Raw genomic sequence first — 26,910 nt, forward strand, 5'->3', positions numbered from 1 at the left:
CTTACATTTTACATTACTTTACTAACTCATGGGCGTCAACGTCTTCTTTGAAAGGGCTACAATTCTCAAAGCATTTCAGAAAACGTGATCACTGCCAGACAATGAGCGATTTTCTATTATCCAGGCATATATTTATATTTATGCACCGGAGTTGGACATTTTTATGGCCCCACCTACGCAAAATACTATCAGTACACATCAACTTCTCGGTCTCCGAGTCACACGGAGTAAAGTAAATGACTACTACCGAGTCTTAGTTTTCCATCCCTCAGAGGTTTGCCATTCATTTGAAAGCTATGAATTTATGAGAGACAAAGTATGCTGTATCAAACGTGACAATTAGCTATGCCGCTGTTCTTGCGCCTACTCTGTTTAAGCTCTGCATGGACTGAGTGTTGGGCAAGGTCGTAGGGTCCAGTGGCTGTGGCCCATTTGTTGGTGAAGAAAGATTCACTGATCTTGACTTTGCGGACAATGCTGTGATCTTCGCAGAGTCAATGGAAGCTTTCATCAGGGCTCTCGAGAGACTGAGTGAGGAGTCGGAGTGTCTGGGCTAGCGAGTGTCCAGGATAAAAACTAAGATCCAGGCTTTTAATGACCTCCTAGGCACAGCCATCAGTAGCTGTCTGCATAGAGAATGTTGACCTTGTTGAAAAGTTTACTTATCATTTCAGTGACATTCATGTCTCTGGTGACTCTTCCTCTGAAGTCAGTAGACAGACTGGGAGAGAATGGGAGGTCATGAGATCACTGGAAAGGGGTGTGTGGCATTCCCAATATGTCTGCAAAAGGTCCAAGTCTTCAGAGTCCCGACGCTTCCTGTTTTGCTAAATGGTTGTGAGACATGGACGCTGTCCAGTGACCCGAGACAAAAAACTAGACTCCTTCGATACGGTCTCTTGGGAGAATCCTTGGGCACCGCTGGTTTGATTTTGTGTTGAATAAACAGTTGCTGATGGAGCCCTTTATAAGGAACATGACCTGCATTGTGAGAGAGCTTATCAGCTGTCCTCACTTACAGGACTATAGCCATGTGACAATTCCCTGAGGGTGATCCGACTCACAGGATCCTCAAATTTAGAGGACCAGAGTGGCTGGACCAGGCCAAGGAGATGCCCACATAACACCTTGCTGCAGCAGATAGATGGACACTTTTGGGTGATGGGACTGGACCACTTGTCTGCATGGGGGCTTGCCAATCAGGATCCCGAGCTGTTTTGTCGTGTGATGGGTGCAGCAATTTACAGTACTAGTGCATGCTCCCCAACCTGACCTAACCTGCTGCACAGATGACAAGCAACCAAATAACTATGGATGATTATTCAAGCCAAAGTTAAATGCAATCCAGTGTGTGAAGTACATTGTAGTACAATGCTTATGTACGTGGTGTCACGGCAAAGCTGAAAGTAATTAAATGACCAAAAAGAATGAAGAGGAGGGGAAGGGGCATCAACAGTTGGTGTAAAAGGAATTGCAATCACAAGTGTGTTCACCCGGTGCTAAAGAGAGCGAACAGGGAGTTGAAATGGCAGGAAATCTGCCATCTCATTGAACAGGTGCAAGTTAGAATGGTAAATGACAATTTTCTTCCATTTTGACTGGTTGCTGAAAAGGGCCAGTGTAATAGATGTAGCAATTGGTGAAGAATGTCCAGCTGCTATAGCAACCTCCTCAGAATGCATTCAAGAGCTAATGTCTCAAAGAGCTACAGCATATGATTAGATCATATTCCCCTGAATATGGTTTTTAAATACCTGGAGGGGGTTAACCATACCTGCTATTGTTAAATTTCTTGACGTATTATTCAGGGCTATCAAAAGAAGAATATGCTATAAAGGCAAGCACAACATGTTATTTAGACAACTTAACATAAGAATAAATGTTTTTAGCAAGACCAAAAAATGCTTCTCACCATATCAGTTAATTACTCCACAGTCCAAAATGATCAACCCAATGCTTGCTGCTAGAACACAGAAATATTTAGAATTGGAATACCAACTGTTGATGCCCCTTACCACACCTTTTGATATTGATTGGCCAACTGATTACATTCCGTTTCAGCATAAATAATGTGAGGTCTTGAATCGAAATGCAATACATTTACTTTTAGTTATGATGTGAAATCTATGGATGGACTAAAATGCAGTTTGCTTTTGCATTGCATTTTAAAACTGACATGAAAATTGCATGCCATAGTGAAAAGCAATATCTCATTTGGTTGATATGTTTTTACCTGTGATAAAACGGTGCAAGAAACAAAATGCACCACTGTCTTTAATTTTGGTACAAATAATGTTCCATAAGTATCCATCACAAATTATAGTTGAAAAGTGAACTATAGAGCTATACTGCAAATACCTACAAAAGCAACAATAGCAAACAGTGCATAGGCCGTTATGTACTGTATATTCACACAGGCAAATGCATGCCTTTCAAAATTTTACTTTTCTGCATTTACTTGCAGATTACCAAAATCCAGTTTCCAAACTAGGGGCCTCCTGTATAAACGGTGCGTACGCACAAAAATGCTGTGTATGAACGTTTCCATGCTGAAATCGTGATGTCTAAAACCTAAACTTGGCGTAAAGCTACGCACAGTTTCACAGTAGCTCCAACCCTGGCGTATGCAAGTTCTGCGCTCGGTTTTGCAAACTGGTGGCACCCTGCATCAAAGCAGTGCTACTGTTCCAGTGTGGTTTCCCTTTCTTTTTCAGATCCACATCCCTGACGCGGCTTTATAAATACACTGAAATTAACCACATACTGTTTATTAGTTTAATGCATCCGATTGTAATTAACCTGTAATATAATGGTCCACAGAATGGCCAAACTTTTCCAAATACCATAGCTGCTTTAGCGTTGTTACTCTCACTGCACCTTTTTCTTCTTCTTTCAGCTGCTCCCGTTAGAGGTTGCCACATCGGATCATCTTTTTCCATATTACTCTCACTGCACCGCTCGGAGTATTTATATCACTGTATATGAGTGGGGAATCACAGATCTACAGCAGCTGACTGGAAAAAGAATTAATCGGTACACAGCATCTAACACACGCTGCTTCAGCCATGCTGTCTATTGAACTGCTTCAGAGCCTTTCCTCGTAGTTTAGAAACACTTTCATTCTTAAGAACTACAAACGCACTCAATCAGTCCATCAAGTGCTACTTGTACTTATAAGTACAATTACCTCACTGTAAACTTGCACTACAGTTATAATATTGCACAACCTGAGCCACTTTATAAAGCGCGTAGTTACATATGATGACAATATCATTTTTAAGATGAAATGCAGCAAAATATGTTTATTATATTATACAGATAAAACTAACTTCATTTAAATAATCTATACTTTTAATAATTAAACATGTGAGGACACGGTGCCGCAGCGCTAGCGATGAGCTTCTGCTCCGTTCACGGATCGTTCCTGCTGGTGCGACACTGGAAGGATAGAATAATTAAACATGTACTACGAAGATATTTTAAATGTTCCTTAAAAGTTTTGAAGAATCGTCGTTGTAAGCTTACAGATGGCTTAATGTCTATTACAGAGCCGATTGTGTGGCGAATGGGTATTTGGAGAAAGAAAAGTAAGGACAGGAATTGGAGGATAGTATGTTTGAAAGAGACTGTACTGTTGCAATAAATTATTTTAAGGTCGCTCACGGCGCAGAAAGCATCTTGTGTGAGACATGAACAATCACTGTGTCACCGTGTTCCCATGTTTAATAACATGCTTTAACTCCTATCATCATGAAAATGATATCAAGTATACATCTCAGTATTTTAATTATTCAGAGAGCTGTAATATTACAAATGTAATGGATTCTGTGTCCTGTCAGAGGAAGAGAAAGCCCGGAAGCACGTAGTGATTCACACACAGAGCACATAGAAGAACAAAATACAAAACAAAAGCATTTAATGTGCTACTTTAGTTACTTTAGATTTGAGAAGCTAATAAATTAAACGATTTAAAGATGAACTTTGTGATGTTCTACTTTAATGACAAAATAAACATGATTAAAGTGGAAATTTTGAAATTAAAGTTGACATTGCATGCTTTTTTCCCCCACTGTGTGCCTATTTTTTTTTCTCTGTAAGCTTTTTTTGTGAATTTCCCCTCGGGATTAATAAAGTATCTATCATATGACACTCAGATGGTGGGCTACAACTCGCCTTTTCATGGCGACTTTGATATGTGACTTTTTTATTTTGGGCACTGTGCGACACTGAACTTGAGCTTTTGAGTTTCTCCGACACTATGTCACTCGATCAACTTCCTTTTGTTGTTTATACCACCGTTTAAACCAACAAATAGTACGTTTTCATTGCCAACACTTGGTATTCACTGAAATTCTTCTATTTTCTCCTGTGATTTTGCCATTGCCTTTTCACAGAACGCGAAGCTTAAGGGCTATTTATATTGATTTGCATATTCAAAGAGGCGTAATTCTGGGAGGAGACGGGACGGGACAGTAGGTGCGTGCATGTGCGTTACTTTTCACGTGGACTGGGATTTATGTACCGGAAGAACATGGAAGTTTATGCACAAATTTATGCATCTGGATTTTTTTTTGTGCATACAAACATTTCTGCTTTTGTCCGTACGCCATGTTATTGTGTGAATTCTTTGCACATTATTGTTACAATTAGCAGTCTTTGTTAATTTTTGTAGCTTTCCCTGGATGGATTTTCAATATGTACCCCTCTAAATAAGTGTTTTGAAATTCAAGGAATCTAAAACAAACATAGGTTTCTCATTTTATGATAAATGAAAAAGTATGAAGTATCTACCTGTCTTGCCACAACATTATATTTGTTTGTTGCATTGAAGCAATGGCTTCGGCCATTGTCATGGCAATCTATCCTAAACAACAAAACACACACACCAAAAACACACACTAGAGACAGAGACTAGGCCAGAATTTAAATCTAGAATTCTATAGGTGATAAACACTGCACTACCATGTTACAACTTTCTCTAAAATTGTTTTTATAAAACATACTATTAATCTGGTGTAACATCCATCCATCCATCGATTATCCAACCCGCTATATCCAAACTACAGGGTCACAGGGGTCTGCTGGAGCCAATCCCAGCCAACACAAGGCACAAGGCAGGAACAAATCCCCGGGCAGGGCGCCAGACCACCACAGGGCACACACACACAAAGCACACACTAGGGACATACAAATTTTTGTTTATTCTGGGCTTTGGTTGCATTACCATTGAAAAGGTTTTTATATTACATTGTATCCTATGAAACGTATTGTCAAATACAGTATTTCCAACTGGGGACCACCTTCCTGGCTCCAATGAGGTAAATCATACTACCCCAGGACAAGATGGGGCCCTGTCACTAATGATGTCTTCTCTTTTGCCTCAGTCCAGGTTTGCCACTGTCATTCCAGTGCAACCACCATAAAATACAGATGAGACCCAAAGGATGACTTCGCAGTGGACAGAGCTCCTGATAAAGCACTACTTTCAGAGAACAGTTGAAGGAAGACCCCCTTTATTGTGCCCGTGGCACCATTGTGCTTTATTTTTATGAACTTATTTAAAGGGGTTACCTTGTTGATGCCTTGATACTCCTTTTTGTTGCTCTGGGTCTCTACCTCAGTCACACTGTACACTACATAAGTTTGTTCTAGTTTTGTTATATTTTTCCATTGTTGTAGCATTAAAGCCATACTTCTGTTTACCAATTACTGATGCCTTGGGTTATGCCTAGCGGAACTAAACAGGTGCCAAGATCCCTTGCATCTCACCTAAACAAACACGTTGCCTGGTTTCTTCTCCTTACATCCCAATTTAACACACACACACACACACACACACACACACACACACACACACACACACACACACACACACACACACACAGGATCGTTCTCTTTTAGCTGGTATTTACCAATAGTTGTGTAGCAATCAATGATTTACATCTTTGACACTTTCTTTAGAAACTGACATTTGCAGCCAGGCGTTTAAGGTATTTAAAACAAATGTTTTATAACAAAAGATCTTTATAAAGCACTTGTGCATTGAATAAATAAGTAAATGATCTAACAGCAGTCAAGCAGAGTTAACAGAGGAAGAAACACTAACGAAAGAGATTCTAATATTAACGTAAACCTATATAGGTGGGTGGCATGGTGATGCAGTGGACAACATGGTTCACATCTAGAGTGATGCTTGAGAGGAGTTTGCATGTTCTCCCTTGGACTCTGAGGATTTCCTCCAGCCATTTCAGCTGCCTCCTTCAGTCTAAACACATGAAGGGTTAGGTGTTTTTTTGATGCTAAATTGGCCCCTCATGTGTGTATGGATGTTCACCCTGCGATGGGATTGTTCCTGCCTTGCACCCGATGCTTGCTGGGATCATTTCCAGCTTCTCTGCGACATGCTATGGATGAAGGAGTTTAAAAGAATGGGTGGCTGGATGGTGGATAACTAGATGGTGCTAGGAATCCTTGACAAAAAGAAGGAGCACGTTACCTGCTTTCCCCACAATGAAGATGCCTCTCACCCTTCTCGATCACTCTTGACAGCATTCCTTCAATCAGGCACAATGCCTACTGTACATATCCCCTGGCTTACTGTTGTGGTGCTTTCCTGGATGCATTCAGGGGTTAAAGTAAAGAAAATTCAGGAGTCTTAAACTTAGGACTAGGAGGTTACTACAAAAACTACACAAACCTTATAAAATGTGTGCAAATAATGTATAAATAATGTAAACAATAAACATATTTCAGGTGGTTCCTTCGGTTAAGACAAATTAATATCTTACTAGTACAATGACTGAACTGAAAATGGAAATTGTTTACAGATTTAGTTAATATGAAAATTTGCAATTAAACTTTAAAGTGCTTTCTTTTTCATTTCAATTTCAATACTTAAAATCAAGAAATGAAAATAATTTCAAAATAAAACTAACATTTATGACCTTAAGAAATATGAAGTGCACTATTGCTTTCTCACTTTAAGATAAAAAAAATAATCCTGCAACTGATGTACAGGTTTAATCTTTTGTCCTCTGGCAGCTTTTTACCAAAGTCAATGAGTGCCTAAGTAATGGTGTAGGAAAGGTCATGCTCAGCTATAAATGGGGCAAAATAAATTGTTTGGTGTATACAGGGCTGGCAAATTTGGTGAGAAGACCACCTCAGGCAGCATTTCCATTCAACAATATATATGTATAGTACATATACTGTATACTGCTCAAAAAAAATTAAAGGACCACTTTTTAATCAGAGTACAGCATCAAGTCTATGAGAATTATGGGATATTGATCTGGTCAGTTAAGTAGCAGAGGGGGTTGTTAATGTTTCAGTTGCTTTGGTGTTAATGAACTTAATAAGAGGTGCACAAGAGGGGCAGCAGTGAGAAGACCCCCAAAGCAGGAATGGTTTAACAGGTGGAGGCCACAGATATTTATCCCTCCACATCTTTTCTGACTTTTTTCACTAGTTTTGCATTTGGCTACGGTCAATGTCACAACTAGTAGCATGAGGCGATACCTGGACCCTACAGAGATTGCACAGGTAGTCCAACTTCTCCAGGATGGCACAGCAATATGTGCCATTGCCAGAAGGTTTGCTGCGTCTCCCAGCACAGTCTCAGGGGCATGGAGAAGATTCCAGGAGACAGGCAGTTACTCTAGGAGAGCTGGTCAGGGCTGTAGAAGGTCCTTAACCCATCAGCAGAACCGGTATCTGCTCCTTTGGGCAAGGAGGAACAGGATGAGCACTGCCAGAGCCTACAAAATGACCTCCAGCAGGCCATTGGTGTGAATGTCTCTGACCAAACAATCAGAAACAGACTTCATGAGGGTGGCCTGAGGGCCTGACGTCCTCTAGTGGGTCCTGTGCTCACTGCCCTATACTTCGTATACGTGAAAGTAAAAAGGGAAGGCACATTTTACCTTGTAGGAGATAGTCTGGAAGATGGAAGAGTTTGGAAAAGTGTTTAGGGAAGCATGCATGATGAGTGAAATAGCAGAATTTGGTTTTGTATTCAATTTTAGAATCACAAAACTGAATTAAAAATAGATTTTTTGGGTTGAGTTGGTTCAAAAGAGAAAAGTTTTTAATTCCTGATTTTTGTATTTCTTTAAAAAGGTAATTTTTCCATTTCTCACACACTTTTCAAAAATATTTATTACACTTCTGAGGATGCACTGCATAATGGGAGATCTCCTTACTGTGAGGCAGCAGCAATTACCACTGTGCCACCGTGCCACCCTGTATCATGAATCACAAATTGTAATATGCATTGTATGTGGACCAAGCATAGTAAGGTTACATATCGGAAGATGGCAAAGATGTGCCAGGCCTCAGGTGGCATTATTTGAAGTAGCAGCCCTGGCTGGCATAGATGCATCATTGCGCATGTGGTGGCTGTCTCTTTTGGTAATGTTGATGTAAGATGGAAAGCACAAATAGCTGCCCAGTGCATTTGATCAGTGTCATGCTGTACAACAATGCAACTTTTTTTTTCCTTTTAACTGTTGCTATAAAGGCTATATTTACATGGTATTAGACTGGCAGAAAATACAAGTTTTCCAGTGGCGAAGTTCAACTGAACTTTCTAAAGTGTTAGCTCCCAGTGGGATCATTCAGAGAAAACTGTCCTACTCATATTTGCCAAGATCTAAGGTAATTCTGACCCTTCACTTCTTTCAACAGCATTAAAAAAAAAAAAAAATCACATCCAGAACTTGGAGTTATGCAATACATGTCTAATGTGTTGAGTTTATGTTACATCAAGTATTGCACAAACCAAATAAATCAAAAGGAATCTCTAAAAAGTCCAACCAGAAATTCAAGTGAATTCAATTATGTGGGAAAGTCATGAGTAGGAACTCCAAAATTTCCACAATGTGCTTAAATAAAAACTGAATTCTTTTCATTTGTGACACAAAGTACCAAAGCACGGTCCTTTACCCCCTTGTCCTTGTAGCAAGCACGTCATTTGCTTTTAACCCTTTGTTTTGTATGATTTTGATTCCATCTCTTACCCACAGCATGGTCATGATGACATAACAAAAAGCAGCTGGTTGGTTAGCAGTCTAGTCTGCTCACATGGCATTGGCAATTGTGAGAATACATATAGAATTAAACAAATGGTTTCCAAAAAAAAAGTTCTTCTTTTTACATTGTTGTTGCAGCTTTAAACAAAAACATGTAATTGCCAGCAAATATTGCTATGAATCTAAAAATCGACCATGCACCAGGAATATGGCGTGTTGCCAGAAAACCTATCAGGGGTCAGACTAACCAACCAATTATCAAAGATTTCAAGATGAAGTTTGCAATTTTTCACCCCAGATTTCCTAATAGCTGCTGTATCTGTCTAACTATGACAGGGTACAGTACTTGTCTCTTTTGGCCCACTGAAGATCTCATGAACTCTAACAAGCTCTCCTGCATCTGTCCTTCTATTAACAATTCTAGGGCTGAAATTGTTCAGATTGGGGCCCACATTTCCTAATATCTGTCCAACCGCTTCCTTAGCCTTATTTTCTTCTTTTTTTTCCCTTCCTGCTTTTGAAGAGAAATCTAACAACTACATTCTAGTCATGAGCAAAAATCCACAAACTCATTGGAGGAAAAGTGTACTGTATTTGTGTTTTCTCATTTTCTTTTAATCCGTTATATTTATTTTCTGAACTCATTCCCAGTACAGGGATGTCAGTTAATCTAATTTGATTCTGAATGTTAATATCATTCAATAGTTTAAACACATTTCATGTTATCTTTTCTCAGAAAAGGAGCAAAATCTATTTGTGTTTCTTGGTGACATAACAATTACAAAAAACTAGGAACTATATGCTCTATCTGTTCAGTTCAGTCCAGTGATTGCACAAGGTTTCCAAGTTTAAAGATTCTAAATAAACTTATTCTACCAAATTTATAGGCTTGTTATATTATTCATGCCAAAATTAAATGCAATCCAACATATTAACCTAATTGAAATATAATATATATGCATGTGGTGCTTTTAAAAATTGTCAGTTTTATGATGTCATAATTAAATATCAAATCGATTGATCAATTGTTTTTTTACTATGCCAGACAATTCTCGTGTCAGTTTAAAGCACAATACAAAAAGCATATTGCATTTTCAAATATATACCTACACTAGATCACATGCCTTAACTGCAGCAGCTCCAAAAGTATTGCATTTCGATTCGAGACCACACTTTAATCGTATCAAAACAACATGTAATCAAATGACCAATCAGTGATAAAATGTGGGTCAATGAGTGCCAACAGTTGGAGTAAAAGGCGTTCCACTTCTAAACATTTCTTGTCCTGGAAACAGGCATAAGTGTCATCAGTGTGGACTGTGAAGCGATTAACCAAAATGATAAAAAATGGTAACAGGTCTCACTGAAAAAGTTTACTCTTATGTTAAGCTGTCTTTTTTTACAAGTTAAAGTAAGGCAGGTGGTTACGTGTGCGAGGTCTTCTTTGTTAGCAGTTTTAAATTAATACTGAATATAGTGAAACTTTTTTTTTGTTCCTCATAAATTTTTATTCATACCCTCTGTAAAAACTAGACAGTACATATTGTTTCCATTATTTCGACATGGAAAGGAAGAGAAAGATCGTCGTTTGCATCGCCAGCTTCTACTTATTAAATGACACTACAGATCCTGTGCCTTATCAACTCCACATTCACCTTCTTTAGTACGGGTTGAACACTCTGGCGTTTGGATTGCCTTTGCCCCCCATTTTGATGCTGATTGGTCATTTGATTACATTTAGTTTTGGCATGACTGAAGCATAGTTTTGAATCGAAATATAATACACACCAAGCTGCCACTGAGAGGAGTACAATACAATACAGTTTATTTTTATATAGCCCAAAATCACACAAGAAGTGCTGCAAAGGGCTTCAACAGGCCCTGCATCTTGACAGCCCCCCAGCCTTGACTCTAAGAAGACAAGGAAAAACTCCCAAAAAAAAAACACCATTGTAGGGAAAAAAGTGGAAGAAACCTTGAAAGGCAGTTCAAAGAGAGACCCCTTTCCAGGTTGGTTGGGCGTGCAGTGGGTGTCAAAAAGAAGGGGGTCAATACAATACAATACACAGAACAGAACAAATCCTCAATACAGTATAACAATAAAACATTTTACAAGTACGGAGCAGAATTTAACAGTAGATGATATCACATAATATGATTTGGATTTGTTTAAAAAAAACAACAAAAACACAACAACACTACAATACACTTGTTTTGCTTTTAGTTATGGCCATGCGATCTATGGACAAAAATGAAAATGCAAAACTCTTTTGTATTGCCTTATACAAATGATTGAAAATTGTGTGTCATGGTCAAAAGCAACTGATCATTTGGTGAATAGGTTTTTAACTAAAACACAATAAAACCATGCCAAAATTAAATGCATTATGTCTATAAGAATTCAATTTATTTAACACATTGGATTGCAGAATGAACAATAACAGTTTTCCAGCATTGTCTGCTTGTTCCAGGATCTGCCACAGTATCTCTATTAGATTTAGCTCTGGATGTTGGATAGATCAGTCCCAAGTTTTAACTTTGTTTCTTTACAGTAATTGTGATGTTGACTTGCTTTTGTGTTTCAGTTCCACTTTTACTGCATGACACAACTATGCTTCTACTTTAGCTAAAATTGGATCATCAGACAGTCACCTTGAGAATTTTCTGATACAAAGCAGAATTCATATTTCTTTTAATTAAAGTAAATCATTCAGGTCCTACAGCAGCAAAGCATCACCACCCCAACATTCTACCACCACCATGTATGACAGTATTTTTTTTTTTAATTATTATTATTATTATTATGGAATGGCGTGTTTGCTTTACAGTAGGCATAAGGTGAGCCAAGTTATGCAATTCTTCTTCTCACTCCCTGGTCTTTGATGAATGCCATTTGCCTTTCTGGTTGTGAAGTGTTGAACACTGAACTTTGCTAAGGCTCTAAGAGATGCTGGCAGTTCTCTGGATGTTTTATATGATCTACAGTGACTTTTGTTACATTACACCTGTGGAGTAATTTTGGCAAGCTAGTCACTCATGGAAAATTGTTATTATTCCAAATGTTTTCCATTTTAAAATTATTACATTCAGCAGTTAATTTAAGTTTCAGAGCCTTAGAAATGACTCTGTAGCCCACCGCAGACTAACAAATATCAACATTGGTTTTCCTAATCTCTTCAGAAAATGTCCTTTGATTGTGGATTTACAAGTATGTACCTGTGATGGCAACTTAACTTTAAGGGTTAGGGTCAAAGTAAGTAAGTTTTATATTGAGTACGACGGACTCTAATCAAGTTAATATTTGTTAAATCAGCAAACTCCAATAATGCCTTTAACTGGGTTAATTTAACTTGGGGCAATTACTTTTTCACACAGTCCCATTTCATGTTGGATAACTTTGTTTAATTATTAAAAAATTGTAACATTAAAAAAAACTGCTATTTGTGCACTCTGATACCCTTTATCTAATAATAAAATGTTGGCTCAAGACCTGAAAATATTCAATGTCAACAATTTGCAACAATAGCAGACATCAGCAAAGGAAAAATTTCTTCCAAGATACTGTATTTGTTTTGATGCAGGGCTCCGAGGGGCTGGCCATTCCATTGGTAATCAGGCAAATCTGAATTCCACTCCCAGGTTTTTTGGATTTAGCATAATAGGTTTCACAAAACTCCAAAATAGCAACACTTTACTTTTCTTCTGTAAGTCAAGCCTTCTATACTTTTGCAATTTTTTTTTTTCTTACAAATAGATTGTGTGGTTAATAGATGAACTTAAATATGAAAAAAAAAAAAACAAAAAAAAACCCAAAACCCAAATTGTGAATTGCTCAGTTTTTGCTTTAGCCTAAGATATAAACGTAAAAGCTTCACCTTTTACATCAAGGTTGTGACCACAGCAGAATTACAATTTTAAGTACCTTCTATTACACACTGTTAAAATAAATGATCTGTAAAATGCATGTTTGACTTCTCCCATTATGCAGTCTTATGTAAATACCAATGTAGTCCATGAACATTCTTAAGTTTGCTTAATCCAATTTGCCCTATCCTGGTAGCACTAGATGCAAGGCCAAAAAAGAGGACAGGCCAACAGTTTATCACAGACCATACACGTTACTGGGGCAAATTTAGAGTCACCAATTAATACAGAGACATTGGAAGAACATGCTAGCTCCACATTAACAACAACCAGGCAAAGGATTTGAATCCAGGACACTAAACCTGTAAGGCAATGGGACTAACCACCGTACCATTACAGTACGACTCCAGGTGTAGTGTAGCCAGCCTCTAATAACAAAAAACTGTATACTAAAGATGCTGCATGTAGGCCCTCCAACCTGCAGGGGAAAACCCTGGGGGTTGGTGGCAGAATTGGCACTCCAGCCACCATAAAAAACAGCACACTGTTCCATTCCCTCTGAACTAGTGTGGTGCTGAGGTGTCACCCGTTGCATGGCTGCACTCGGGTCTTAATCTTGGATCCCAAGTTGACTTGTCATGAGGTGTGTGGCAGTGCGCTGTATCAGTGTGTGCCCCTAACCTCTCTGGTATACTAATGCTGGCCTTAAAGGCTTGTTTAGTCAGTGCCCTACTCTGTATGTCTCAGCCAGCTCCCACCAAGCTGTAATGATCAAACAGCTCAGCACCTTTTTATCACCCTAGTGTTTAGAACATAAGGCTTCAGATTAGGCGACATTTCTTGAAAATTTACCAAAGACCTTGAGCCAGTATCAGGCTATCTTAAAAGCAAGCTTGTGTTTAAAAATGTTTATTATGGACAGTCTGACTAGCACTCCAGTCTAGATGGATTTAGGTCAGACAGGCTAGCTCTCCAGATATGTCAACATGAATGCTGAAGTCTCTCTGCAGCTCTACAGTTAGATTTTATTTTTTCAAGCACTGAATCTAATGCCTCTAAAAAAACCAAGTATTTTCAGTAGTTGTTCGAAATAAGCATGGCATGCATATAGTCAAAGTTTTCTTCTCTGCTACTCAAAGTAACATCAAGGTTACCTTCTCATCCACTGGAACAAACTCCAACTGCATTACTCTAGCTGGGGAAAGACTTGAGAACCTTCACATTTCCATCTTGGGACATCATCATGGTAGTAAAAATGACAACCTATGCTTGAGAAGTCCGTTTCCAGAGTCAACTCTGTGTATACAAAGGAGTTTAACTACATCTAAAATGATTTTTCAACATTCTGCACAAGTTCTGGCTCATTCCCTGCCAGAAAGTTACATTCAGCATCCCATGAGCTAGTTTACCTGGATTCATCTCATAATGACCTGTCACCCAACTAACATTGCACCTGCTCTCATCATTTGCCTTGCAGATCTTGTAGACTGCTGGTTCTAAACAGCATTTTGGACTGATGTCAACTGGGTTAAGTATTTCATCTGGCCATCAGGTGCTCACTGACACACACTCAGACACACCAGGCCTGGCTCAAGGAGTGGGTCCTGATAACCGTGTTTTAGGCAGGTTTCTCTTGGATTTAGCTGGAACTTTCACAAGGGTTATTTATGGACGATTCTTTCTCTGTCCCTGACCTTAGACCATTTGCCATGGGTAACTGTGTCAGAAACACATGAAAGCAGATGGCACAGCTTTAATAGTGTGAGTATGCTTATGTACCTGAATAATACTTATTGCTACAATAATAAAAATATTTTCGCTCAATTAAAAATTAAAAAAAATGTGTGCAGTACAAAATATAGTTAAGTATCTAAAGTCTTATGCTCTTAATTGAGACAATAAAAACAGAAAATGGCTCTCTACAAATAACCATATAACTGAAGTTTCAATTATCAGAAGCAGAGTGCTTACAGTTTGCCATAATGCACCTCAGTGCTCAGAAGAAATGTTGCTTCGGATTTACAGTTTTAGTAACAAAGTATAATTGAGCTGCAGAATTTGATTGTTGTAGTTGTTGCTAACACCACACCCACTGAACAGCTAAATTAATATCAAATTGTCAGCTTTAGACTTCTATAGTTTAGGTCCCTCAGATTAGCTCAGCAAATAAACTGTGTCACTTGGAATTTTAACTGCTAAAAGAACCACAAAAGAATAGCTAGCCATGCCATAAACACCAACAATCAGCGTTTTAGAGAAAGCTGGTAACATCCGTTTGCACAATGTCTTTCATCTTTAAAATGTCTTAAAGTTATAGGTTTTCTAATATGATAGCAGCATAGAACTGCATACACAGATCACATTAAAAATATACAATATACTGTACATGTATAGTTATTTTTATTATTAATCATTGCACAGCATCTGCATTTTTTACAATATTTTAATTCTCCATTTAAATATTCTGTAATGAAACGCATACACTGTATAAGCATAAATTTAATGCTGAATTTGTATTAAACGGACTGTAACTGCAACTTTTGATGTGCTTAAAACTACTCAATGTACCAGGCATTGGCAATTAAGTGACAGTCGAAAAACTGTCAAGGTTTTAAATTTGTCTGTGCTGTTTTGTCAGGTTTTTTCAAAGGAGCATATGGGCACTGTGGTGTCCACAAACAAACATCTCTTACTGCCACTTTGTTGTGAAATTGTCCCAGAAAGATCAGCACATGTAGTGTCTTTCCTTACAACACAAATAAATAATGTTCTTAGTTATTTTACAGATTAACCTGCTTATTCCATTGAATCTATGTCCCAATTTCACAAATCCCATTCTCAAAACCACTTAACATTCAGATTCAGGCTCTCTCACAAGTTAACACCACAGACTATGTACCGACTTAAGCAATTCTCATGGTATTCTTGATTTACGTTTATTACAGTCTGCTTATAGTCAATACGAATTATATACATTTCAATATGCTGTCACTATCCAAGCAGCAACAGGTGCAAAAGAAGGTATAACCTTTCATAAGCAATTGTTTCAAAATATAATAGGCAGAACCTAAATTCATTTTTGCCTGCACATTATTTGTATCCACCCATGCACTTTATTGTATTAATGTGGCTATTCTAGAAAAAAGCAAACCATGCATGATGGCGAATTTTAAATGCAATGTAAATTATGTTTATTCCTAAGGGCACAAATGTCTGCAATTTGCATTTCTGATAAGAATTTTACCAGTCAGCACTTAAAGTGCATCTTCCTCTTGGTGTACTTAAAATAAAATTTCCATAATGAAACAGTAAAGAAGCGGGCACCACTGCAGCCATAAGTTTGACCCTTGCATAAAGTATCTCTTATCGAGGATTAGCTCCTGCCTATAACCCATTAGGTTATACCTTTTCAGATCCTAAACTGAACTATTCACCTTGGAAAATAAATGGTAGGATATATAAATAATCTTGCTCAAAAAGCAAAGTGTATATCAGATAACTTTAACACAAAATGAGTACCTCAAAATCAAAAACAAAATTATAAATTGCAATTTAAATTAAATAATACACTAACAACATAAAGGTAACACCTCACTAAAACTGCCTAAAAATAGTTCTTAAAATGTCAGGCAATCTTTGAACTTTTGCTTTGTTAATACAACTTCTCTAAACCATCTGAAATATACCTGTATAATAATCGGTGTCATGTTTTCATGAAAATACATCAGAGGTATATAGTGTTCAAAGTGCAAGACATTTTAGTGATCTTCTACAGACACAGCCTGCTATCGGTACATGCTCCCTACAGACACCAAAAGGCAACAATAAAGCATGTTCTTATTTAAATTTATCCAGCAAACATCTCAATGAACCTTTACTCTAGTTAATGTCTGTATTTCAAGTTATTTCTAATTAATAACTAAATAACCTTAACCCATTTTTAAAAGGAATATCTGATTAAAGAATTCATGACTAAATATATGACAAGTGTGTAGTTTATTACTTCTTTACAATATACAGGTTATAATTTTTTGCAATTATTTGTTCCTGGCACAGTCAGAGAATAACTGCAGCATATCCTACACATCAAGATCATCTTGCCATTTAAAATACAGTATACGATATTAAAAAATATTCCTTATTAACAAACAAAACACAGTTAGGCTTAAAAGTACAGGAATTCAAGTCTGCATGCACTTAGTATTCTACATTATTAGATACATTTACCCCTAGTGAAGCCTGAATTCATTGAGATACAAATCCAACGAGGTGTCAAACGTGCGATAGATAGGACTTTATTTGCCCCCTACGGGGAGGACTGTCTCATATCAAAAATAATGTGTCTCATAAATTTTTCACATTGGCCAATGGTGCACCTTTACTCCATTTTATTTTATTCCAGCTCATCCTACAGATGCTCCAGAAGACTTGTTGACACTGGCGGCAACTACATGTTCATGGGGACATTTCCAAACTTTCACATTCATAATTTTGAGGCATGAAGCATTGCTCCTGCGTAAAACATCAGTTTGCAACAGAGTACACTTTTTGTCATGATGGGATACACCATGAAGTTGTTATCCTGAGCCAGCTAACTGTTGCTTATCTCATATCAATCACCTAAAATGTGCCCCCTCCCAAAATAAAAACACACAACACCACAACATTAGGAGCCTAAACAGCTGAATCTCTGAATTTGTGTGGTTTTAATTTAATCCTGGCCCCTTCATTAACACGAATGAACAGAAACCAGAACTCACCTATTTACATATTTCAAACACATCCCAAACTTGTTCCGCTTAGATTAGTTGTCAGCTGTTAAATGTTCCAGTATAAGACGAATGCATACGTACCTGCAGTGGACAGAAATTCCATGCAGGACGGACTCCTGCTTTGCACCTAGTTATGTTGTGCTTTACTTTAGCTCCCTTCAACCCCTCACGGGAATGATTTGAAAATAAATAGATGGACAGATAGATTGCAGAGATTACAGATGACTAACTGGGGACAAAAGTCACTGCTGAATGCAAATCAAAATATAGAAGATGCCATGTGTGAAAGGTACAAACAATCCTTAGAAAGATACGGCAATGTTTAAAGGTATTCATATAAACATTTAGCTGTGTTTCCCATTTAAAATCAGATGCCTAGTGGACAGAAGAATGTAGCGACCCCAATCCTCAGTTATTTTTTTTCTCCATCAGCATCTTGTTTTAAAAAAGTAATCTGACCACACACCAATTCATTTTCAACCGTCAAGTACCATGCTTATCCTGGGTCCTGGATGCTTAACTGTAGCAGTAATGGATGCCAGGTAAGAACCACTTGCAAAGCCATCAGCCCATCATTAAGCACACACACTGAGTGCGTTTATATACTCACACAAAATCGGGATAAAAGGAGTAACCCAGTTAAGGTAAAAACCTGGTTTTTTGAAAATCTGTTTTTCAAGCTGAAGAATGCTTTTGTAGTTCTCCTTTGGCAAAACTACCGAGTCCTGCAAAAGAGCGGCGTACCAGTATGTCTGCTTTTTGCCTTACACCCAGTGCTGCTGGGGTAATAATGCAGCAATTTTACGTCAATAAATTAAGTATTGCATTAGATTATTTGTTACTTTAACAAGTAATCAAACAGCATAATACACGATACCTATAAATCGTTACCCTGCGATTGTGCTGCTGAGCTTAGCACTGTACGTTCAGGTCATCAACATAAATTTACAGATTTACGAAATACCGAGATTTCCGAGGGAATAATGCAATAGCCCAAGTATTTGCTTCAGGAAATTTATCTCGTTGATGCTTCTGCCTGTAGCTGCTGAAAGAGTGAGCGAAAATAGAGTGCATGCACAGACAACAAAACCCTTAACTGTACAATACCTCGACTAAGGATTTACATGGCCAAATAACTGGGTTTCTCACAGAGAAATTTATGTGTTAACCTGTTTCTCTAAGCCAAAATAAAGGCTTACATGACACTTTAGAAAGTTGGATTCTGTGAACAACCAGGTAATTAAAGCACATGTAAACAATGATTAAAACCTTGACCATTTCTGCCTCACCAACTAACAAAACACACAAGCCTTTGGAATTTGGGAGGTAATCCAGTGAACCGGAGAAAAACCCACTAAAGACACAGAAACAAAGTGCAAACTCCAACTAGAAAAGGACAGCAAGCCTCTTGGAACTGAGACAGCAGGGCTACACACGGCACCAAAAATCTGTTTAAAGGTAGTCTAATCCTTAATCCCGTGTTTCAAAACAAAACATTTCTATTATTCTAACACTGAATAAAATGATACATTTACCACAGACAGTAAACTTTAATCAATCTGTTTCATACCAAGTAACAACTGTTTTGAGCTTCTGTGATAAAAGTGCATAATTTTGATGTCTGCCATGAATGTCATGTCTTTTTCTAGCCTGTATAATCAAGACCTAGCCCAACTAGCAAAGGGTGCAAGCAGAGCCGGTGCCACCATTAACGCAAATTTGGCATTCTTCCACGGTGCAGATCATAAGGCTCCGCCAATTTATACAATGAGCTTCATATCCAACCATTCATCCATCTATCCATTTTTTACCTCGATTGCCAAATTACTGTCTTAGGTACTTTGAAACCTGCACCCCTCACTCTCTATTAACAGTCCCAAAAACGGAATTTCAAAATGTACAACCTAAAGTAAACCTGCAACAAAGTGGAAACATACACAAACATCGAATATACTGTATATATAAAATGTATATTATCAACCGTAACGATTTTCTCCAGAAATGTGAAGTACTGGAGACTAAAGGAGAGCAATACACGAATAAAGACTTCAGCGTAACTGCGTACTTCTATCCAGGATGTCAAAGTAAATCGCCGCCCTTCCCTTGAAAAGCTGGACCGCGAACATGGATAAGGCGCATGCGCATCATTAACTGGGTCCGATGACACCCACCCACGAACACGCCATTACCTCGCCCGCGTCCACGTAAAATGACGGTGTGATGTTATATTCGGTGCCATTTATTGTAAAACTGAAGTAAATTCCAACGTAGCGAATCACCTGGTTAAAGCTTCACATCAGCGCTAACAAAATATGATGAACCTATGCGAAGTTGTTTTGTTAAACAAAAGTAAAGAATGGGAAGCGCGCCTTCTCCAATTTTGAAGTTGCAACGTATTCAATTATGACAAACTCACCTTTAATCAGTCTCGAGCGGATTCCCGGTACAAAGACGCGCTGCAGGTTGCTGCCCAGGTGCCTTTAACAACAGCTCGACTTCAATTCAGAGGCCAGCCGACATTTTAGGGTGGTGATGTTTTGGGACTGATGAGTTCAGGAAACTTCCCCGAGTTAAGGAAGTACTCTATTTAAACATTTGGGAGGAGTTTTTGTCCGGGGTGTGGGAAATAGAAATTTGATGGGCAAGGTTATGCGAGTTTACTTAGGCACATCTGATTTGCGTTAAGTACAATCTTGGTAGTAATTCTGAAAGAAACATCTCACCGTATACGTTAGAAATCGTACTATTTTAAAAAGCTGGCTTTCCGAATATTTAGAAAATAATATTTAGAAAGCTGTTGTTTAGCTTCTCCAACTTAACGGGAGGATAAGGACTACGTCTCACAATACGACGCCTGGGGAATCGATGTGTTTACAGTTTGTTTCTTTTGAAATGTGCGTCAATACAGTCATAAGCAAAAGTTTGGGAACCTCTCTCAGCCTGCATAATAATTGACTCTACTTTCAACAAAAAAGATAACAGTGGTATGTCTTTCATTTCCTAAGAACATCTGAGCACTCGGGTGTTTTCTGAACAAAGATTTTTAGTGAAGCAGTATTTAGTTGTATGAAATTAAATCAAATGTGAAAAACTGGCTGTGCAAAAATTTAGGTACCAGCGTCATTTTGCTGATTTGAATGCATGTAACTACCTAATACTGATTACTTGCAGCACCAAATTGGTTGGATTAGCTCGTTCAGCCTTGAACTTCATAGACAGGTGTGTCCAATCATGAGAAAAGGTATTTAAGGTGGTCAATTGCAAGTTGTGCCTCCCTTTGACTCTCTTCTGAAGAGTGACAGCATGGGATCCTCAAAGCAACACTCGAAATCTGCAAACAAAGATTGTTCAGTGTCATCGTTTAGGCCAGGGGAAAGCTACAAAAAAGCTATCTCAGGAGTTTCAACTGTAAGGAATGTAATCGGGAAATGGAAGGCCACAGGCACAGTTGCTGTTAAACCCAGGTCTGGCAGGCCAAGAAAAATACAGGAGCGGAATATGCGCAGGATTGTGAGAATGGTTACAAACAGCCCACAGATCACCTCCAAAGACCTCCAAGAACATCTTGCTGCAGATGGTGTATCTGTACATCGTTCTACAATTCAGTGCAATTTGCACAAAGAAAATCTGTATGGCAGGGTGATGAGAAAGAAGCCCTTTCTACACTCACACTACAAACAGAGTTGCTTGTTGTATGCAAATGTTCATTTAGACAAGCCAGATTCATTTTGGAACAAAGTGCTTTGGACTGATGAGACAAAAATAGAGTTCTTTTGTCATAACAAAAAGCGCTTTGCATGGCGGAAGAAGAACACCGCATTCCAAGAAAAACACCTGCTACCTACTGTCAAATCTGGTGGAGGTTCCATCATGCTGTGTGGCTAGTTCAGGGACTGGGGCCCTTGTTAAAGTCGAGGGTCACGTGAATTCAACCCAATATCAACAAATTCTTCAGGATAATGTTCAAGCATCAGTCACAAAGTTGAAGTTATGCAGGGGTTGGATATTCCAACAAGACAATGACCCAGAACCCTGTTTGAAATCTACAAAGGCATTCATGCAGAGGGAGAAGTACAATGTTCTGGAATGGCTGTCACAGTCCCCTGACTTTAATATCATTGAAAATCTATGGGATGATTTGAAGCAGGCTGTCCATGCTCGGCAACCATCAAATTTAACTGGAGAAATTTTGTATGGAGGAATGGTCAAAAATACATCCATCCAGAATCCAGACACTCATCAAAGGCTATAGGAAGCGTCTAGAGGCTGTTATATTTGGAAAAGGAGGCTCAACTAAGTATTGATGTAATATCTCTGTTGGGGTGCCCAAATTTATGCACCTGTCAAATTTTGTTATGATGCATATTGTATATTTTCTGTTAATCCAATAAACTTTTTGTCACTGCTGAAATACTACTGTTTCCATAAAGCATGTCATATATTAAAAGGAAGTTGCTACTTTGAAAGCTCAGCCAATGATAAACAAAAATCCAAAGAATTAAGAAGGGTCCCCACACTTTTTCATATGACTGTATATGTTAAAAACTCACACACACAAATAATGTTGTATGCATATAAAGGACAAAATGATTCCTTTGGCAGTTCCAATTTAGTGTTGACAGGGTGGTAAACAAAATAAACTGGTCATTCTAAACGACTTCACTTGTCACCTTCTCTCTGACTGAACATCTGCAGTGGGTTCAGCTTACCTGATTCAGGAGTATATGATTGTCAAGGCTACCCACTGAGCAATACCTTTTTTTTAGACAGATCTTCAAGCTGGATCAATGGTAACCTATTGCAGGAGACTGTCACAACAATAGCAAGGTGTGACTAACGCGCACCCTAGTAAACAGATAATTCTTTCAGTGTGTTTGGAAGACTATAACATGACGTGTTACAGCCAAGCTAAACCCAATTCATCACAATTTTAGTGTCAAGACAAACTGACTGAAAATGAAGAGTAGAATACTGCATTAGAGGAATACCACTTATCACTTGTAAGTCTTGAGAGTTATCACCCTGTTCAGTGGACAGCTAAGGATATGTGGACCCAAAGGATGGATAGTCTGATAGAAGACACAGAAAGCCTGCATCAGGGGAAACAATCCCTGCTTGATGACTTGTAGACAACAACTTTAAAAGCAAAATGCCTACTACAGAGGAAACGGAGCAGCGTCAACAACAGCATAAGCACTTGCAGTGTTGGCTAGAACAGCAACTCCAGGTCAACTCTGCCTCACAACCAACACTCTCTCCGTACTGTATTGCAATCAAGCAGGAGCTGAGACTGGTCCCCATGCCAAGAAAAAGGTTGCAGATGTGTGGCGTTATTTCAGTGCCACTATTCTGAGCGCACGTAAAAAAAGATTGCAAGTGCAAGTGTTGCATTTTGAAGAGAAATTTATTTTGAGCGTACAAAAGCTGAATTTGAGTGAACAAAATTCATTGCTGCGTGCAAAAAATGTATTTCAGTGTTTGCGCTTATCCATATACACACACACAATAGCACCCCTCTCGCTCAGTTTTTTCATTTGCGCTTGCTCGCAATGTGTTGCTTGCGCTCACAACATTCTCTGCTGCGAGCGCTCAACTCTCTGTACACCGTTATAAGTGTGCCACAAAACCAACCAATCACAGACTTGGTTTCAAAAATTCTGATTGGCTCTTACGGTCTCCAATCAGCTCGCTAGCTGCTGCATTCCGGAAACAGTCAGTTGGCATGGTTGTATAATGCAACTACATTATACTACACCAACGATAGTCTTAACAAATAATATATTTTAAAATAAAATAATTAAAGATATTATCCGCAAATTGGGGTTTAATTGAGTTTAGCTGGATTTAGCTACATTTCGGACTGTTTCCGAAAATGAAAAAACTGAGCGAGAGGGGGTGCTATTGTGTGTGTGTATATGGATAAGTACAAACACTGAAATACATTTTTTGCACGCAGCAATGAATTTTGTTCACTCAAATTCAGCTTTTGTACGCTCAAAATAAATTTCTCCTCAAAATGCAACACTTGCACTTGCAATATTTTTTTACTTGCGCTCAGAATAGTGGCACTGAAATAACGCCATACAGATGAGCCATTAAGCAGTAGTCAAGGAGCAGCATGAGGGCAGGTTCTTGTAAACACAGCCAACACTGCATGTATGAAGTGCCTCAAGGCAAGACTTTGAGCCCTCCATGGGACCATATCCCCAAACCTGAATTTTCCAAGAGGTATTATGACCAACCATAGTATGATTACTCCTTCAAAAGTCAGTAGTTAAAAAACATACCAGGAGTGTTTCCAAGCTATGAATGGACATGCAGATATCCTACTCCGATTCTGACTTAGTTCATCCGAGCTCCAGAAATTAAAAATTGCTTTAATAATAATACATTTTATTTATTAATAGGTGCCTTTCTAAACACTCAAGGACACAGAACAATAGATAAGAATCACATTATAAACAAAACTAAAAATACAAAGAAATATAAAAAAAGTTAAAATCAGACAGAGCAATTGTAATCAAAGAGAAAAGCAGTCTTAAACAGATGAGTTTTAAGTTTAGATTTGAAAAGTGAAAATGAATCAATATTTCTAAGCTCTGATGGTAATGAGTTCCAGAGCTGGGGAGCAGAACAACTGAATGCTCTGCTCTCCATAGTGGTAAGATGGGTGAAGGGGACAGTCAAGTGAATGGAGGAAGAGGAACTAAGGGTGCGGGAGGTAATGTCAATATGGAGGAGGTTGGACAGATATGAAGGGGCAAGGTTGAGGATAGCCTTAAATGTTAACAGGAGAATTTTGAAGTCAATGCAGAACCAGTGAAGATGCTGCAGGATGGGAGTGACATGATGAATAGAGGGAGTTCTAGTAATGATGCGGGGAGCTGAATTCTGGACCAGTTGAAGCTTATAGAGAGATTTGCTTGAAAGACCAAAGAAGAGGGAATTGCAATAATCCAGGCAAGAAGGGACAAGGCTATGAACAAGGATAGTAGTGGTGTGGGGAGTGAGGGAGGGGCGAATACGATTAATGTTACACAGGTGGAAATATGCAGAATGGGAGATGTTATTGATGTGGGACTGAAAAAATAGAGTACTGTCAAGGATGATGCCTAGGGTCTTGACCTGTGGGGAAGGGGAGACAGAGGAATTATCAATAACAAATTAAAAATGATCCATTTTAAATAGTGTTGATTTTGTACCAATGAGGAGAACCTCATTTTTGTCACTGTCTAATTTAAGAAAATTTGAGGAGAACCAGAATTTAATTTCTGCTATGTTGTCAATAAGCGAGGAGGGAAGGAAAAAGTAGGTTTGCTAGTGAGACAGAGCTGGGTGTCATCAGCATAACAGAGGAAATTAATGTTATATTTACGAAAGATATTGCCGAGGGGAAGGAGGTAAATAATAAAGAGGAGGGGCCCCAGAATAGAGTCCTGGGGCATACCTGAGGTAACAGCAGTGGGTTGGGATGTGAAAGATTTGAGCTGAGCGAACTGAGTGCGGCCTAAGAGATAGGATCTGAATCAATCTAGTGGAGTGTGGGTAATGCCAATCGAAAATAATCTATTGAGAAGAGTGGTGTGACAAATAGTGTCAAAGGCCACACTCAGATCAAGGAGGATGAGAATAGTGATTAAACCAGAATTGGCTGCCATAAGGAGGTCATTAGTAATTTTGATAAGTGCCGTTTCTGTACTATGGAGGGTGCAAAAACCAGACTGTAATTTTTTGTACAGATTATTATGAGATAAATGTGAATGAAATTGAATAGCTACTATTTTTTCAAGAATTTTAGAGATGAAGGGTAGCTTAGAAATAGGACAAAAATTACTGAAATTAGTAGGATTGGCACCAGATTTTTTCATTATTGAGGTTATTGCTGAAGTTTTGAAAGATGAAGGAACAGTTCCAGTAGTAAGAGAGGAGTGAATTATAGCAGAAATAATGGGGACCAGAGAAGGGAGGCAGGCTTTAACCAGAACTGTGGGAAAGGGCTCCAACTGACAGGTGGATGGCTTAAAGTTATGGACAAGATCTGAGATTTCTGAGAAAGTAGGAAGCTGAAAAGAGGAAAATGAGTGAGTTGGTGGGTGAAATTCAAATGAATTACTGGATGAATCCGTACAGAGAGACTGGTGTATCCTCTGGATTTTTTCATTAAAGAAGGACATAAAGGAATTACAAAAAGCAGTTGAATAAAGGTGAGATAGTAGAGAATCTGGGGGTCGTGTGATATTATTAAGCAGTGAAAACAGTGACTTGGTGTTACCTTTATTGGAAGAAATTATGTGACTATAATAGTTAGATTTGGTTTGAGCAATACAGTCCTTGTAAAATTGCATTTGTTTTTTGTGCATCTTTTTGTAAACAGAGTCCAGTTGTTTTATGCAACCGTTCATGTTGCTGACCTTTGGCTTTCAAAAGCCGATGTTCAGGCGTGAACCAGGAGGCAGAAAAAGAGAAAGAAACAGATCTAGTTTTTAACGGCGCAAGGGAGTTTTAACTTTTAAATATCATTCTTAGTTGAAGCCCCAGACAGATACCAGTTTCAGATACTAGAGAAAGTAATGCTGGTTGCTAAGTTGTACAGCGATTCATAACACTCTTGCACAAACATATTGGCTGCTCTCAATAAACAATATGATCAGCCTCACCAGCTAGCTCTGCAAAGAATATCCAAGTAATATCACTCATAGCTAGTGGAGATACTGAAGCCTTCCAACTGTTTGCACTCTGGTAGGCATGTTAGAACTACTGGAAAGAATGGTGATATGGAGCTGCAGTGTGCTTCCAATGTTTCCAGGTTATTAACCAGATTTCCATAGGACCAATGTCTCCACCACTTCATCCATCCATAGAGAAAGTGGCAATTCCAACACAATTAATTTCTCTGACTGGCTAGAATAAGAAATCCATGTTCATGATGACACAGATAGGATTTTGAGAAGTCTCCAAAGCAAGATCAGAGAAACTCTTAAATATTCAAAGCTGGGGAGCAAGTCCACTACCATTCTTCTAAACACTGAAAAGGTATTGCCAGGGGGTCTATCAGAGATTCATGCAAATAAATCATACTGTCCCTACTGGGATCATAATACACACTCATGAAGGAGTAGAGGCAGAGCAGGATACAAGCTAATAAATGCTGCTGGTGGAGTGGAAAAAGAATTGAGCTTCTAAGTGCAATCTCAAGATGTGTTGCAAGATGTGCAGCTGCTGCCAGTTACTGGCTCTGCATGACA

The 26,910-nt window shown here is 38.5% G+C and overlaps 1 protein-coding gene across 1 annotated transcript in view; it reads right to left on the reverse strand.

Moving 5' to 3' along the window:
- Window positions 1–19,754, reverse strand: part of LOC120531719 (protein lifeguard 3-like) — a 54,768-nt gene extending 35,014 nt beyond the window's left edge. Inside the window, exon 1 of the mRNA XM_039757385.1 lies at window positions 19,731–19,754. The gene's annotated coding sequence lies outside the window, so the exon portion shown is untranslated. The remainder of the gene's footprint in view (window positions 1–19,730) is intronic.
- Window positions 19,755–26,910: the final 7,156 nt, after the last annotated feature.

The sequence above is a fragment of the Polypterus senegalus genome, chromosome 6 (genome assembly GCF_016835505.1).
Source record: "Polypterus senegalus isolate Bchr_013 chromosome 6, ASM1683550v1, whole genome shotgun sequence".
NCBI classification, from domain to species: Eukaryota; Metazoa; Chordata; class Cladistia; order Polypteriformes; family Polypteridae; genus Polypterus; species Polypterus senegalus.